Source organism: Helianthus annuus, chromosome 17 (assembly GCF_002127325.2).
Source record: "Helianthus annuus cultivar XRQ/B chromosome 17, HanXRQr2.0-SUNRISE, whole genome shotgun sequence".
Classification (NCBI taxonomy): domain Eukaryota; kingdom Viridiplantae; phylum Streptophyta; class Magnoliopsida; order Asterales; family Asteraceae; genus Helianthus; species Helianthus annuus.
In genome coordinates, this window is record NC_035449.2 from 193,049,105 (window position 1) to 193,066,811 (window position 17,707).

Genomic DNA, 17,707 nt, shown 5'->3' on the forward strand with positions numbered 1-17,707 from the left:
TATACTCACCGGTAAGATGAACCCTCGTGCATACCTTGATACGGGAATGTGTCGTGATGTGGATGAACACCGGTCGGTAAGTATAAATCATACCTTAACGTATCCCCTCGCCATGATTACATCTGATAAGTTGAGCTTAAGTGGACAACAATACCGATAATTGTTATAGGATGCTTATCTTAATGTTAACTAATTGAACAACAAGAGCGTTTTGGCATGACCGTACACTGATATGATTCTCTTACCCTCGAAACTCGCAAAAAGAATGTCTGTATATATTTATTTACTGCTTTCAGTCTTTACATTTGAAATATTCAAAAATACCAAAAAGATTTTAGGTGTGTTTTAATATAAACTTTATAAAAGCCAAAAAGATTTTATTTCTTCTTTATTTTCGATCGTACGATGTTGGATCTCGAGTCTTCGTTACCTGAAACCTGTCTGAAAACCGAATTGACTAAATCTTCATAAACGGTCGAAATTTGCAAGTTTTGAAAGTTAGAAACTAAAATTGACAAATTTATTAAACTTTCAAACTGTCGGACGGTGTTTGATTGCAACATGGTCATACGTGTGTCATTTGTTTATGTTAACTATATTCCAAGCAGTTGTTCTCATTACGCGTTTAGATTTCTTGCATGTGCAGATTCTAAAGGCAAGGAGAACATAGTCGATGACAAGCTTCGGAATGAAGACACGACGTGAAGGCACTCAAAAGATAAAGATGATCGAGTTGCCGCTGACCATCATCAACACCACAAGGATCTCAAGCTGTAAAGATCAAGTCATTCACGAGCATAACTCAAGGGGGAGCTTATGTTAAGGGGGAGTTTGTCAACACACTTCCTACATGATACGGGTAGTTTGTTGATACACTTTCTACTTTCAAGACGTGAAGACTTTGAAGATCCTCCGACATTGAAGACTTGAAAGGACATGAGAGTCTTGAAGACACGAAGATCAAAGATGATCAAGATCGAGACAAAGCTACAGCCAAGGGGGAGTTTGTTGGTGCACTTGTGTCTGTAGTTTGTCTGTATTCGGTCATGATGTAAAACGATGTCCTTGTTAGTCCTGTAAGTTTGACCAAGTCAACCATCCTCCTGGTTTGACTTGGACAAACAGTTTGAATATGGTTGTAATTGTCTGTCTCGAAGGATGAGACATCGAAGGATGATTTAGATCCTTCGATATGCTCGAAAGTTATTCTTCGATAGATGCAGATGGACCTCGAAGGATATGCCATCCTTCGAGGTATATGTGTATCCTTCGATAGCTGGATGCTCGATAGATCATCTATCGAGCAGTCAACATGATCCTTCGGACAGACATTCTGTGCTGGGTATATATACCCATGCAGTGTGTTCTTTTCATTCAGATGAGCAGAGACAGAAAGATAGACTCGAGAGATAGAGAGACACTTCTGTCAAGAACACACACACTTAGAGAGTTTGCAAAACTGATTTGTAAACATTGAGCTTGTAACCGAACCTTTCATACGTATTAATACAAGTGGTGTTAATCGGTGAACATTGTGTGTCTTGTGTTTATGCTTGTTTCAACTCGGTTTGCACTCTAGCTTGGATTCCGCACTTGCTAGTGTGTTTCACATAACAAGGTTAAGGTTTGACCTCATCCTCCGAGGGACCTACAGATATCCCACATTTTGTATCGTTAGTTAGTAAGAAAACATTATAAATAAAAGAAGCAAATTTAAAATTAGTAAGAAAACATTTTAAAAAGGAAACCATATGTAACCTTATTCGTATTCTAAATTTGGATATCCGAGGAAAGTGTATCTAAAAAATGAAATAGGTTTATTGTATAGTTATAGAAAAATAAACAAAAATATAATAATGAATAAATAACAAAAACAAAAAAGTAAGAACACTTGGAGAACAACGGAGGTGGGTTTTTGATTTTTTTTTCATCAACTAAAAAGTTAAAAAAAAAACAAAAATAATATATATATATATATATATATATATATATATATATATATATATAACAAAATCATTGTTTGTGTTTTTTGTTCATTGCGTTTTACGCATCTGGATTTTCGAATTTTTTTTTCTTCAAAAGTATTATAATAGTATAGTCATTTTAAAGATAAAAAAAACGCTCCTTTTTACAGTGCAATTTTTATTAAAAAATAATGTCGTATGAAAGTGTTATTAACGTTTTAAAAACAAGGAGAATTGGATGAGTGAGAAACTATTTGCTTGGATGGACTAGAATACCATTAAACAAACCCACGCATCTCCTTATTTTGTTCAATTTCACCCATTTAATCTAGCCATTTATTTTAAATCTAATAGATAGGATTGCTTCCTAACCTTCCTACTAAAAACTATCTTCCTAGTATATTCTAACCATAAAAATGAATTAACATACCAACTGTAGTATATTGAATTTAATAAATATTTGGTTTAATATTGTAAAGTTACATAAAATAAAACAAATATATAATATGTATATAACCAAAAATGAAAAGCTTGGAAAACAAGGAAAGAGTAAGTACTACACTCATATATACTCACCTAGTATGTGTATACATTCAATATCTCCTCTGCCGTTGGATCACTCACACATCCATTCAACAAACATCATTACTCTGCCATTAGATCATTCAAACAACATTTATGAGAGCCCCCTATTCAGTCACCAATCGTCTATACGTTAAACGGTTTCGATTTACCAATCGCCAAACTACGAGTCGGACCTAACACATGCAGTTACTAGTAGGGTTGTAATCGAACCAAACGTACGGTGAACAGTTTGTGAACCAGTCGGCGGTAAGTTCGTTTGTATTCGTTCGTTTTATTAAACAAACGAACACAAATAAGAAATTTTGTTATGAACGAACATGAACAGAGGTCGCGTTCATTCATTTATGTTCATGAGCAATCAATAATGTGATCGTTTGTGTTCAATGATCGTTTGTGTTCGACAATTCATTAGTGTTTTTCGTTTTTATATTTTATTTAAATACTTCAAAATTTCGACAAATAAAGTATTAAAAAGTGGTAGTGTATTATGTTCATAAATACTTGTTTGTATTCGTTTGTTTCGTGCTCGTTTGTGTTCATCAACGTCCGTTTTCGTGCGTTGCCTAAAATTAAAAACGAACACGCACAAGTTCAATTCCTTACCAAACAAACACGAACATAAAATCTCGTTCGGTAAGTGTGGTAAGTGTTCATGAACAGTTCGTGAACACGTATATTTCTTAACAAACGAACACGAACAAGAGCTTATTTGTGTTCGTTCGGTTCATTTGCATCCCTTAGTTGCTAGTGTGGTTAAAGTGACACTTCTTCAATCCCTTTTTTTATATTTATGGTCAAAATACCCAAAAGGAAATAACGCAGAAAAATATATGCGCTAAAATATAGTCCTAATATAGTTACTAATAACAGAAAATTGGTGGAAAGGTTTAATAGAACATATAACACCTTGTAATAATATTGTATAGAATTAGGCATCGATTCAGCAGATATCTTGTACATATTTATTCGCATGAAATATAAAATTCACTTCTCACCAATCGTCTACACGTTCGCTTCTCCAAAGGTTTCGTCATAGTTCATACGCAGGTAAACTGTTGTTATACATATTATAACAAAACTTAATTCTTTAGAAATACTATACATATTGTTTGGTTATTTAGATTCTCTTCATTAGTTATTATGCTTCAAAAAGTTTTATGTTATAGTTTATATCTGATTTATGTATATCTAGACATGTATTATGAGTGTATAAACTGGTAAATTGGTTAGTTCAACTATAGCTAGTATTTTTTACCTCAATCGACGATGAGAATTTGGCTGGTATATGTTCGCTTCATTATGGTACCGGCATTCGGTATAGCAACCAAAAGAGATAAAATAGATGTTGGTACCAATATGAAACCTTGACATAAACCCAAGCGATGCAATAGAGACGTTTATTATAATAGCTCATGATACAAAAAAATATCATTGGTGTATTAATTTTGAATAACGAGTGCCGATAGGTGTTATTGTAAATCCAAGCGATGCCGGTTACAATAACACATATCGGCAAGTGGCGAATCTAGAAGAAAAGCTCTAGGGTCTCCTTTTTTTTACCTATGGGTATCCTAATATTTGTTCAGAGGTATCCTAAGATATGGATTCCTATGATTTAATCATAATTATTAGATCCCAAAACCCTGTTTTGCTTACTACCTAAGGTTATAGGGATAGTGTTTCATCTGTTTTTACTCTTTGGTATTTATGAAGATTTTTGTTTTACCATCTTCTACTGCATAATATGCAAGTTGGCTTACAAACATTGAGTACATAACCTTAATATCTTCAGCATTTTGCAGAGTAATGAAGAATACCAAACATAAGTATTCATTAATGAGATCAAGTCTTTGTGGCAGTGTTTCCACAGCAAAGTCATCTGAAAAGTTTTCGGTTGGGCGGAAACATGCACATGATAAAAGTCCAGCAATGAAGCGCATAACTCATCTTGCGGAAACAACACCACCTGTCACAGAAAACTCATCTCGAAACACTCTGGTTGATAAAATTCCAGTAATTCATGATCCGGATATATGGATTTCTATAATTTGCAATGGAACACCTTAAATGAAGAAGACTTTCTGGATTTTGTGAATTTACAAAGCATGCAAATGAAGAGGTCAGCTGCTGAGTTGAAGTTGAAGCTGAAAGGAAAGCTAAGTAAGGTTGATGAAAGTCCAGCAGTTATAATAATTTAGATTTCTATAATTTGCAATTTAGCACCTTAACGGAAGAATAAGACTTTCTGGATTTACAAAGCATGCAAATGAAGAGGTCGTTGAAGCTGAAAGGAAATATGAAGATACAGTTTCCTATTTTCAAATGGATATAAAGACTCTATTATCCCTACAATTTTCAAATCATCCAAAATAATAAAACACAATTTATAATTTGGTCCTATTGATATAAAAAAAAACCACCTTTTTTTACAATAATATTACCCCATTAACGATATTAATGAACATAACTAATTGTAAGGGGTTAATGTCTAATCAACACTGCTATCAATTGATTAAAAATTTATATGTTCCAGATTTGTTTTCATCATTTGTAAAGAAAAAAACTATCATGACGTGATGTGTTTTTTTACTATATATTTGCTATTTTCGGCAATAAGAGCTAAAACAAAGTTCTTGTGGTTAAACTTGCACCTAGACTTTACTCAGTTTATTGTAAATAGGCTATGGTTTCATTTGTTTTAATTAATACACTTAGATCTATTCTAAATATTAAAACGTTTAGGGTTTTAAAAGTTTCATATGTATTTTTTGTATTCATAACGTGCTAGATATAAGTGTTGTGTGGTATGGTGATGCAGAAATCACTACGAACAAGTAAAAAAAGAGTTGTATTGCGGCCCAAGTGGGTATGACTTTTACTATCATGCTGTGATGTTTTTTTACTAACTTTGTAAGGAACGACCTAACACGGGAGTGTGGTTAAAGTGACACCCCCTTCCCTTCTTTTTATATAGAAAATATAGTGTAATTAGAACATTGAGAAGCTAAGCTTTCTAAGACAATCAATAATAATAGATCCACTAAGGTTGAAGATGATAGTGAAATGGTGTTTATGCCAAAAAGAAAAGAAAAGGTTTCGACACTAGATGTATAAAAACACACGATTTTTTTTTATATTTTTTTTGGTTAGTATGTACAAAGAAAGAAAGAAAGAAAGAAAGAAAGAAAGAAAGAAAGTAAGAAGGGGGGTTGAGATTGATGAAGGTTAAGGTTAAGGGGTCGAAATAAAAAACTTACTAGGGTTGAGATATCTTGTTGTTTGTTGATGTATGTTACTAGGGTTGACAATGCTAGATAGAAAACCCTAAAAATTTGAGAAAATCCTAGAAAATTCAACCTCGACCTTTTTTTTTTGAAAAAAATAACACATGTAATATACACGTTTTTAAGAATTTTGAGCCAAAAAAATCAAAAAAGCGCCGAGTGGATGTTTTTAAAAAAAATAAACAAGTTTCAGCAACTTTCATCACTAACATGTGTTAGACAAAAAAAGTGCTGAAACTTGTTTATTTTCTTAAAAAAGAACCACTCGGCGCTTTTTTGATTTTTTTGGCTCAAAACTCTTAAAAACATGTATATTACATGTGTTATTTTTTTCAAAAAAAAAAAAAAGTCGGGAGGTTAGGTTTTCTAGGTTCTCTCAAATTTTTAGGGTTTTCTACCTAGCCCTACCCGATGTATATATATTATATATATTTTCGACCCACCCCAAAACCACGAAGGCCCCGCCCCCATCATCACGGTCTGGATTCATACGCAGGTACTCGATGATGTTTGATTGCTTTTATTATTTATTTTCTTGTACGAATTACTCACATACACACACACACCGATTGGATCTGTAATCTGGATTACAATCTTAGAACGAACTAACCCTAGGTGTGGTGTAGAAAATTTATACTACATTCAGATTGTCGTCTTAATATAAGTTTGGGTTGCGATTTGTGTATTGGGAAGCACTATAATTTACAAACAAACAAACAAACATGCGTGTAAGTAAAAGAAAAATTAGGGTTTCAATCCCCCCCAAAACCCGGCCTGAAAGGGACAGTGTCTTTTTTACTCTTCAGTGTATTATGATTTATGAAACTGCAGAACCTTATTTTCTTCAGGAGCGATTAAGAATACCAAATGCTTCCATTCGTTACTGATGAATTTCCACCAGTTAATAATCTGGATGAGTATATGGCGTTCCATAATTTGGAATTTAGCACCTTAACGAAAAAAGAGTTTCGGCATTTTGTGAATCTACAAAGAATGCAACTGATGATGATGAGTATGGAAGGGTTGGAGCAGCAGCAGCATATAGTTAAGTTTGATGAATGTCCACCAGTTAATAATCTGGATGAGTATATGGCTTTCTATCATTTGGAATTTAGCACCTTAAAGAAACAAGAGTTTCAGGATTTTGTGAAATTACAAGCCATGCAACTGAGGATGAGGAGGAGGTCAGCTGAGCGGAAAGGATTAATGCTAGGTGGTGGTAAGGTTGTTGATGAAGAAGATAGGTTGGATCGTTTCAAGCGCCCCCCAAAGTCCAAGAAGAAGGTTTCTTTCAGGAGCCCTGAGGTGGCTGATGTTTTCATCTTTGGTTCTTCACAAGAGTGCAGCACCTTGTGAGCGAGCGAGCGAGCCTCGTTTACTTATATTTAAATATATATATATATATGGGATTATTATGCTAACTTAACTTTGTTCTACAACTTGGTGAAATCGTATTTGTCGTTGGTTTTTTTCATTGCATTGTTCTTGATTATTAGCTTATATGAGTAATTAATTACACAAAGGTCATTCATTGCTAACATCTTTTGTTTGTACCCCCCCCCCCCCCACTATTTATAAGAGTTCAATTTATATATATATGGTTAGTGGTGTGAAAAATATGATCCCAAAAGTGAAATTTCTTCAACTATAATCCCTGGTGTTTTCTTTAAAAAGATGAGGTTCCATTACAATTTACAGATGCACTTTAGGGAACATTCAAACCCCACCTTTGACTTCTTTTTTTAACCTAAACTAACACATCATGGAAGTGGTCGAACACAACATGATAAATGCCCATAATGACCCAAAGTATGATATTTTGGTCTAGTTTGCCAGCCCAAACATAAAATAGTTCCGATGATACATGAACAATCTTGTTAAAGAAAATTTCTTTGAATATATAGGTTAACGTGGAAATGGTAGCTATTTACAATTTTTATGACCTACGAAACTTGTATTTGATCTTTTCGATAGCCGGTTTTATTAGGCCTTAAGCACTTTCTAACGAGTAACGACTCTGAATGCCAAAGCTTGAGCTTTAAGTTGATCGGTCAATGAGCCTTCATGATACATTTGCAAGAGCAACTCAGAGAAAACACACACATATATATAGTGTTATTTAATAATCGATCGCGGAATTGCCGTGATTTTTAATCATTATAATTGTTATTGTATGTTTATTTTTCCCTAGTATGTTTTTTTAACTATCTTACGATAGTATTCGGATCGTTAAACGGAAACAATTTGCGGGCGGATCTTCCTACACGACGCAACGCCATATAGGAGTCAGGAAGCGAAACGAGCTGGACGCGCTGCACTTTGATACGTGATACGAGGCTTGGGCCCATTCCGAAATCCTAGCTATAAATACAACTTCTACACTTCCACTAAATTCTAACTCCACTTTCTCTCTCTACCTTCCTACTTTCTCTCTCTCTCACCTCTCTCCCTTCTCTCTAGAAACCGATGGCCGACCAGGGTGGTGTAGGTGGCGGCGGCGGTGGCCGTTCGGTGTGTGCACGACCCTACCGCCCTAATTTTAGCATTCTAAATCTCGTGGTGGTGTTGGTTTTTGCAAATTCGAAACGATGAAGACGCCAAAACAAACTCCGGCGAAGTTCAAGCCAAATTCTGGCGAGCTACTTTTCATTTTTTTTGCTTCCATGTGTAGGTCCCTCTCGGAGGATCGAGAACAAACCTATACCTTGTTATACCAACCCACTAGCGAGTGCGGAATCCAAGTTAGTAGGCAAACCGGGATGATACAAGTATAAACACAATCACACAAAGATTCACCGATTAACACTAGTCGTATTAATGCAAATGAAGGTTTCGGTTACAAGCACAATGTTTACAAATCTAACATGTAAACTCTCAAGTGTGTGTGTGTGAGTTCCGACAGAATGCTCTCAAAGAAACTCTCTATCTCTCGGTGCAAATGGCAGAACTAACTCACACTCAACACATGCATGGGTATATATACCCAGCTCAGCAGGTCTGCTCGAAGGATTCGACAGATGGTCCGAAGGATCATCTGTCGACCACATGTTACACGAAAGATCAGCATGGACCTCGAAGGATCATCCTTCGAGGTCTAATGGTCGAACCATATCTTTCGAGCATCTCGAAGGATCAGTTGTATCCTTCGAGGCTATCCTTCGATCCAGACAAACATCTTTCTAACTGTTGACTAAGTCAAACCGGAGGATGGTTGACTTTGTCAACTTACAGGACTGACATGGACATCGTTTACATACAGACCGAATACAGACAAAGTACAGACACAAGTGCACCAACAAACTCCCCCTTGGCTGTAGCTTTGTCTTTGATCTCTAAGCTTTGTCTTGTTCTTCTAAAAGTGTAGACTCGTCTTGAACTTCGACGGTCTTTGGTCTTCGAGTTACCAAAACTCTGATGTCCTTTCAAGTCTTCAATGTCGGTGGATCTTCAAAGTCTTCACGTCTTGAAAGCAGAGAGTGTATCAACAAACTACCCGTATCATGTAGGAAGTGTGTTGACAAACTCCCCCTTAACATAAGCTCCCCCTTGAGTTATGCTCGTGAAAAGACTTTATCTTTATGAAGTGAGATCCTTGTGGTGTTGATGATGGCCAACGGCAACTCGATCATTTTCATCACTTGACCGCCTTCTCGTCGTGTCTTCATTCCAAAGCTTGTCATCGACCATGTTCTCCTAGCCTTTAGAATCTGCACATGCAAGAAATCTAAACGCGTAATGAGAACAACTGCTTGGAACATAGTATAAGCAAATGACACACGAATGACCATGTCACAATCAAACACCGTCCGACAGTTTGAAAGTTTAATAAATTTATCAATTTTAAATTCTAACTTTCAAAATCTGCAAATTCTTGACCGTTTATGAAGATTTAGTCAATTCGGTTTTCGTTCAGGTTTCAGGTAACGAAGACTTGAGCTCCAACATCGTACGATCGAAAATAAAGCAGAAATAAAATCTTTTTGGCTTTTATAAAGTTTATGTTAAAACAAGCCTAAAATCTTTTTGGTATTTTTGAAATTAAAAGACGACAATTTAAAATCCTTTGAGTGTTATCAAACGACATCACCGCTAATGTCGTGCTGATATGCACCAAACGACGTAACTGTTTAAAAGAAAAACAATAAAAGTTAAGCAGTAAATAAATATATATACAGACATTCTTTTTGCGAGTTTCGAGGGTAAGAGAATCATATCAGTGTACGGTCATGCCAAAACACTCTTGTTGTTCAGTTAGTTAACATTAAGATAAGCATCCTATAACAATTATCGGTATTGTTGTCCACTTAAACTCAACTTATCAGATGTAATCATGTTTAGAGGATACGTTAATGTATGAATTATACTTACCGACCGGTGTTCATCCACATCATGACACATTCCCGTATCAAGGTATGCACGAGAGTTCATCTTACCGGTGAGTATACCGATTATCATCTGTTTGACCGTATAAATTGTGAGATACTCACTTATTTTGTTTGAAAACAAGCCCTTTGTGATATAATCACTTATTGATGAGGAACTTGATTTTCGTATGCATGAGGGCACAGGTGCAAGTCCGTGAACAGGTCAGTACTTCCGTACAGCAGAGAGACGAACTTGACACCCGGATAAATGTGATATTTTATCACTTATTTGAATTGGACATGTGATTGTTTATCACTTATTGAGGTCGAATGCAGTATGCAGTATGTAATATGTACACGTATGTATAGTATCATGGAAGATCTAGACTTGCGTCCCCGTTATTTTTCGGTAAAAGATACAACCATGATACCCAGATGATAAGCAGCATAAAGACCGAATATCTCAGAACCTCGGCAATCTATCAAACGAAATTTCGGTACTAAGACCATATGCCAATGAATGGTTCCCACCTGGTCTTCAGTCGATTAAGATTTATATCACCCTGCACACTTTAAAATGATTGTGAGCCTACCGATACATCTTATATAGAGCTGCTTATCGTTTTGCATTTAAAGTTTAAAGAGGTTAGGATAGACCACTGATGTACTATCATTTTCTCTTTTGCTCGCCAGGAAACTCATTTTTGTTTTTCTATTGTTTTTGTGTTTTTGAAATTTTTCGATGTTTTTGGATTTTCAGATTTTGGATTTACTCCCCCTAAAATCAATAAACTTAGACAAATTGAAAAACACAAAGATATTTACAAAAATGATTTTCCGATGTTGGTTTTACTCTTGCTTGACCTTAATGCCGTTTACCAATAATAAAAAGTCAAATCTTGATTTGTCAAATGCTTTGGTAAATAAGTCGGCACGTTGGTCATCGGTGTGGACCTTAACAACATCGATTAGCCTTTTCTCAAAGCAATCACGTATGAAGTGATATTTGATTTCGATGTGTTTGGTCTTTGAATGCTGCACAGGATTTCTAGTGATATCTAAAGCAGCAGAATTATCAACGTAAATAGGAGTAGTTAGGAATTCAAAACCGTAGTCCCGCATCTGTTGTTGGATCCAAAGAACTTGGGAGCAACAACTTGAGGCAGCAATGTATTCAGCTTCGCATGTTGATGTAGCTACACACGTCTGCTTCTTGCACTGCCATGTGACTAGGCGATTTCCTAAGAACTGACATCCAGCCGTTGTCGACTTGCTGTCGATTTTGCATCCGCCAAAATCAGAATCACTGAAAGCTACCAATTCAAAGTTATTATCCCTAGGGTACCACAGACCGGTGTCAGGGTACGCCTTCAAATAACGAAAAATCCTTTTAACAGCAGCAAGATGTGAGGCCTTCGGGTTAACTTGATATCTGGCAAGCAGGCACGTTGGGTACATTATGTCTGGCCTTGATGCTGTGAGGTACATAAGAGATCCGATCATAGCGCGATAGATTGAAGGGCTAACAGCTTCTCCCTTCAAGTCTGGAGTAATTCCGTGATTAGTTGGCAATGGGGTACCAATGGGCGTTGCATCAGACATCTGGAACCGGCTCAAGATGTCACCAACATATTTAGTCTGATGGATGAATATCCCAGACTCCGTTTGTTGTACTTGTAGGCCCAAGAAGAAAGTCATTTCCCCCATAGCACTCATCTCGAATTTATCCTGCATAATGCGCTCGAATTCCCTACACAAGACATCATTAGTAGAACCAAAAATAATATCATCAACGTATACCTGTACCAGAAGAAGATCTCCATCTTGTTCCTTGATGAAAAGAGTACAGTCGATAAGACCTCTACGAAAACCGTTCTCCAGCAGATAGTGTGATAAGGTTGCATACCAAGCTCGTGGTGCTTGATGAAGACCATAAAGAGCTTTGTTGAGCAACCAAACCCGATCGGGATGGAGAGGATCTTCAAAACCTGGAGGCTGTTCGACGTACACCTCTTCTTCAACCACACCATGTAAAAATGCACTTTTCACGTCCATCTGATAAACCTTGAATCCTTTGAAGGACGCATAGGCTAGAAAGATTCGAATTGCTTCGAGACGTGCAACAGGTGCATATACTTCGTTGTAGTCGATCCCTTCAATCTGACGAAAACCTTGAACGACTAAACGAGCTTTGTTTCGGATAACAACTCCGCGGTCATCCTTTTTGCATTTGAAAACCCAACGGGTACCAATCTTCTTGTATCCAGCAGGTTTCTCTACTAGTTTCCAGACACCCAGCTTCTGGAATTGTTGCAGTTCTTCCTGCATTGCGTCAACCCAAGCATTATCTTTCAAGGCTTCTTTCCACGTTCTTGGTTCTTCTTGTGAGACATAACACGCGAAGGACCAGTCGTTTTGTTGCCCGGATTCTCGAATGGCTGCATACAAGCCTGCATTGTTGTTGTTTCGCAACATGTTTCTTGTTTGTACGCCACTTTGCACATTTCCAATGATGTTTTGTTGAGGATGGGTATTATGAATCCTTGTTTCTGGATTATCTGGAACTGGAACATTTATACCCAGATTGTTGAGGTTAAGATCAACAACCAATTCAAGACCCGGAATTGACGAAGAAGATGATGCAGTAGTCTCAGCTGTTCTATGTGTATCCACTGGAGGAGTACCCTCTGAAGTACCATGAACTGCTGTTGTAGGAGCTTCTTGATCTGCATCTAGAAATTCATCATCCTCTGAAGATTCGTTCAATTCGTTTGCATCATGAAAATCCTCATTGTTGAGAGTATTGTTGTTCACCGAAGAAGATAGTTCTTGATTCACAAGAATCGGACGAACCACCGGTGAAACTGTTGCATTGTCACTCTCGAAAAACATCCTAGCCGCAGCATTTTCTTCAACGGCTTCAACATTGATCGAATTGAAAAAGTCATCGTACTCAAACATCCAAGGTTGACCCGGATTTTTGACTGGCAAAGTGTGTCTTTGTACTCTGACCTCAGACCATTCCTCGACCCTTTTAGTCTCTAGATTCCAGACTCGTAAGTTAGGGGTGGCATACCCAAGAAAGTATCCATCAATTGCTCTTGCCCCAAACTTTCCATTAGGATCGATGATTGTGCAAGGAGCTCCAAACGGTTCGAGATAAGACAAATCTGGTTTCCGTTTTTGAAGAAGCTCGAAGCAGGTCTTGTTGTGCCTTTTGACTGTAAGAACTCTGTTCAATGTGTAGCATGCAGAGGCCACAGCTTCAGTCCAGAATGGAATGGGTAGCTGCGACTCTACCAACATTGTCCTAGCAGTCTCGATCAATGTGCGGTTCTTACGTTCAGCGACACCATTTTGTTGAGGAGTATAAGCTGCACTAAACTCATGAAGAATGCCCTTTGAAGTGCAGAACTCCGTCATGGAATGATTCTTAAATTCAGTACCATTGTCGCTGCGTATCCGCCTAACCTTCAACTTATACAAATTCTCAATCTGAATGATCAAGTTTTTGATAATGCCAAAGGTTTCACTCTTGTGTGCCATGAACGCAACCCAAGAAAATCTTGAATAATCATCAGTAACCACGAGGCAGTATTGATCACCCCGAATACTCTTGTGCTTGACAGGACCGAACAAATCCATGTGCAAACGTTCAAGAGGAACTGCCACTGTGTTGATCTTCTTTGTAGGGTGCTTCTTCTTTGTTTGCTTTCCTTTCTGGCACGAAACACAGATGTCTTGAAGATGGAAATTTTTGAGAGGTACACCATTCACCAATTCATTTGAAACCAAATGATTCATTTTGCGTAAGTGAATGTGACCCATTCGTCTGTGCCAAGAGATAGTGTCTTTTTCTGTGGCTTTGGAAACGAAACAAGTTGCTTGTGCAGACGTAGTAATAGCCTGGCTCATGTCAAGGACGTACAAGTCATTTATCCTTGGAGCCGACAAGAGAATCCATTCTTTTGGAATTTTGAAGCCGGGTTTCAGCACATAACATCCATTAGCATCAAAGTGTACTGAAAATTTCTTGTCACAAATTTGAGAAACACTAAGAAGATTGTGATCAAGTTGTTGCACAAAATTGATCTTGTCAAAGCTGACAATCCCGTTAGATATCATTCCTTCACCCGTTATATATCCACCTTTATCTCCAGCAAAAGCAACATAACCTCCTCTAATAGATTTAACGTCATAGAGAAGCTTCATGTCGCCCGTCATGTGCCTGGATGCCCCACTATCAACAATCCAATGACTACTGATAGTTCCTCCTGAAGCACCCTGCACATGAACTCAAATGAATTAGTTGGAGATGGGGACCCAAGCCATTGTGGTCTTGGGTCTTCCATTTTCATCAATGACAATAACTTCTTGTCTTTGATGGTTGGTGAATTGTGATGGTCCCCCTGATTCAGTAACCGATTTAGGTTTCCAAGTCTGTTTGGTTTCACCAGTGTTCTTCTTTAAAATTTTAACTTCTTGATGATTTGAAGTTTTAGAATTGTCTGGTTTTACAACAACAGATTGTTTTTGAACCGCATCGGTTTTAATCGCTTTTTCTATCTTTTTGACCTGTTGACGTTTCTGTTTCTTTTCCCTTTCTTTTACAAGGCGGGGATCTTGTTTTGTGGAAACAGTTTGCTTACGGTCAGTTTTGCCACGGGGATCATCAACCTTTCCTTTCTGCTTATGAAGATATGGGCAGTTTCTAATAATGTGCCCAATAGTTCCACACTCAAAACATGATCTTCGTTCCACAAACCCCGAAGTATCATGTGATCGTCTAGCCGATGATGTTGAACTTTGTGAACCCGAGGTACTAGGTTTTGAACTGCTTGGTTCATTTCTTTTCTCGACAATAGCTTTCTTGACAAAATCTAAGTTAGATTGATTTTCAAACTTTTCAATTTTGTCTGTTCCCGTCGATTTCACAAAGTTAACATTCTTCTTCTTCTTTTGGTTCGGCTTCTTGTTAGCTTGAGCCGGTGCTTTACCTTTGGGTTTGGTGTGATTTTGCTGTGTTGGCACTGTTGGTAATTTCTTGTTGCCAAATTGTTTTCGAATTTCAGCCTTTGGAATAGGAGGACACTGTGTAACTGTAACTTTAGGTCCTGCCTTTCCCAAGAACTTACTCGTCGAATTCTCAAAGACTTTGCAGATTAAGGATTGATTAACGTTCTTAATGGGAAAATCTTTGTCTGAGTAAATTTTATCATCACCAACTAGAGTGTACAGCAAATTCACACTCTCCGGCTCTCCTACAGATGAGGACTCAGTTGCAACAGTCTTAGCGGATTTGACAGGGGGATCACATAGAATGTGATTCTCAAGAGGTATGTCCTCATTTTTGACTACCGCATCAGACTTTGCTGGGACAGTATCATCAGATTCATCATCAGACGAATCAGCATCCTCAATCACAACTGGAGGATCTTGATTCTGTTCAGCACTCACAAATGTATCTGCTGACACATCTGAATCTGAGGATACTTCCTTTTGGTATCCGAGTCCTGCAGCAAACTCCTTAACATCTAGAGGCACAGAAGGTTCAAAGAAAACCCTGTCCTCTTCATCAGGCATGGCGTCATAATTATGTCTCACTGGTGGTGGACACTTCTTGTACCCTATGCATGTGACATCTCTCTTTTCCTTCTGAACGTCAATGATGTGATCTAACACATAGCTAGAACTCAAATAACTGTCTAGCTTGAGTCGGATCGCATCACTTTCGGTTTTCACACAAGCCATCTCTTTTTGCATTGTTTCAAGACGAGAGATATACAAATTAATGTCCGTCTGTTTTCTTGAAACCATTTTTGTCAATTCAGTTTTATCTTTCTTTAATGTTTCAATCATTGACTTAAATTCTTTTTCATGGTTTTCATGAAACATGTTGGCTTCTGTGCATTTTGAGAGATCCACAGTCAATTTCTGATTGTGGATGAATGTCACATCATATTTCTCTTGCAAAGCCTCATGCTTGCTTTGCAAGTCACACCAATCAGCACTCAAGGAACTATGTTTGTCTTGCAAGTCAAACAAACTAGCTTGTAAAGCATCATGTTTGGCTTGCAACTCAGACATGTTTCCTTCCAAATCAGCACACCTAGCATGCAATCTATCACATTCATCACAGTTAATAGCAGTGGGTTCATCGACACATACCTGACTTGATGAACCGTCGACATTAGCCATAAAGGCTGAATGGAGAGAAGAAGAAGAGTAAGCAGCCTGATCCACCAGAATAGATCTTCTTTGAGTTTCTGCTACAGCTTCCTCCAAAAGTTCATCAATATCTGCATCGATTGCTGCATTCGATGTCTCACCCACATAATCATCACCAGAATTGGATGATTCTTCATCAGCACTCCTGCTATAACCAGAAGAGTCTTCATCTTCAGACGATTCACCACCACTGGCAGAAGATTCTCTACCCCTGGTGTGAACCAACTCTTTCACAATTTGAGCAAAACATGCTGTTTCATCAGGAGCATCACCACCCAACTGGATTGACCAGTCACAACCTTCATCCACCTGAACTGCAAGTGCTCGGTTGGTTTGGTTATTTGCAGGCACCAATGAACGCTCAGTGTTTCTGTTCTGATTCTGCTGGTTGCCTCGGTTTCTGAAGGGATTTTGATTCCCGTGCTGTGCTGGCTTTGTACATTCCCTTTTAAAGTGGCCCCGTTCACCACAGTTGAAGCACTTAACAGCTTGTTTATCGAATCCATACTTGGTGTCTCGCTTACTTTCCAAGCTGGTTCTGCCAGTACTTTCCATCCAATCCTTTGCTCTTCTCACTGCACTCGCAAAGGCCCACTTGATATCCATCAAGTCCATCTCTTCCTTATCAATCTGCCTGTAATCTTCTTGTGTCAGATTAATGTTGCCAATCTGACCTTCTATTAACCCACAGTACGCGCTCACTATAGTGTTAAGCAGCTCCATGTGTTCCTTAGCTACTTCTACACTGATTTTAGAAAAACTTGACGTGTCGAGCTGAACGGTACTGGACTTTGATTGTTGACCTGCAGATGATGTTCCTCCATAACACGCATATTGTGGTTGTTGAGCAGGAGGAGGAGGAGGAGGTGGTTGTATTGGATTTCCATACAGATCTGTGGTTGGAGGCGGCTTCACAGCAACTTGCACTGGATTGCCATACATATCCGTGCTTGTGACAAACGCCGTTTGAAGTGGAGCATGTGAACCGGCTTTTGCAGATGAAGAAGTGGAGGTGCCATAATACATCTCTGGATTCTGTGGCACTGCAACTCTCTTTGCCTTCAACGTTTCTTCCTGATCCTTGTTCTCCAGAAGCTGCACGAAATCGTTGATATTTGTAGTTCTCAACGTTCCGTTGTACTTCAAGATTTCCAGGAAGTTATTCCATTGAGGAGGCAATGCATCGGCAAACTTCTTTACCACCTCTGTTGGAGTCGTTGTGACTTCAAAGTTGGTCAGCTCAGTAAGTAGATGATAGAAACGGCTTGTCATATCTCCCAAG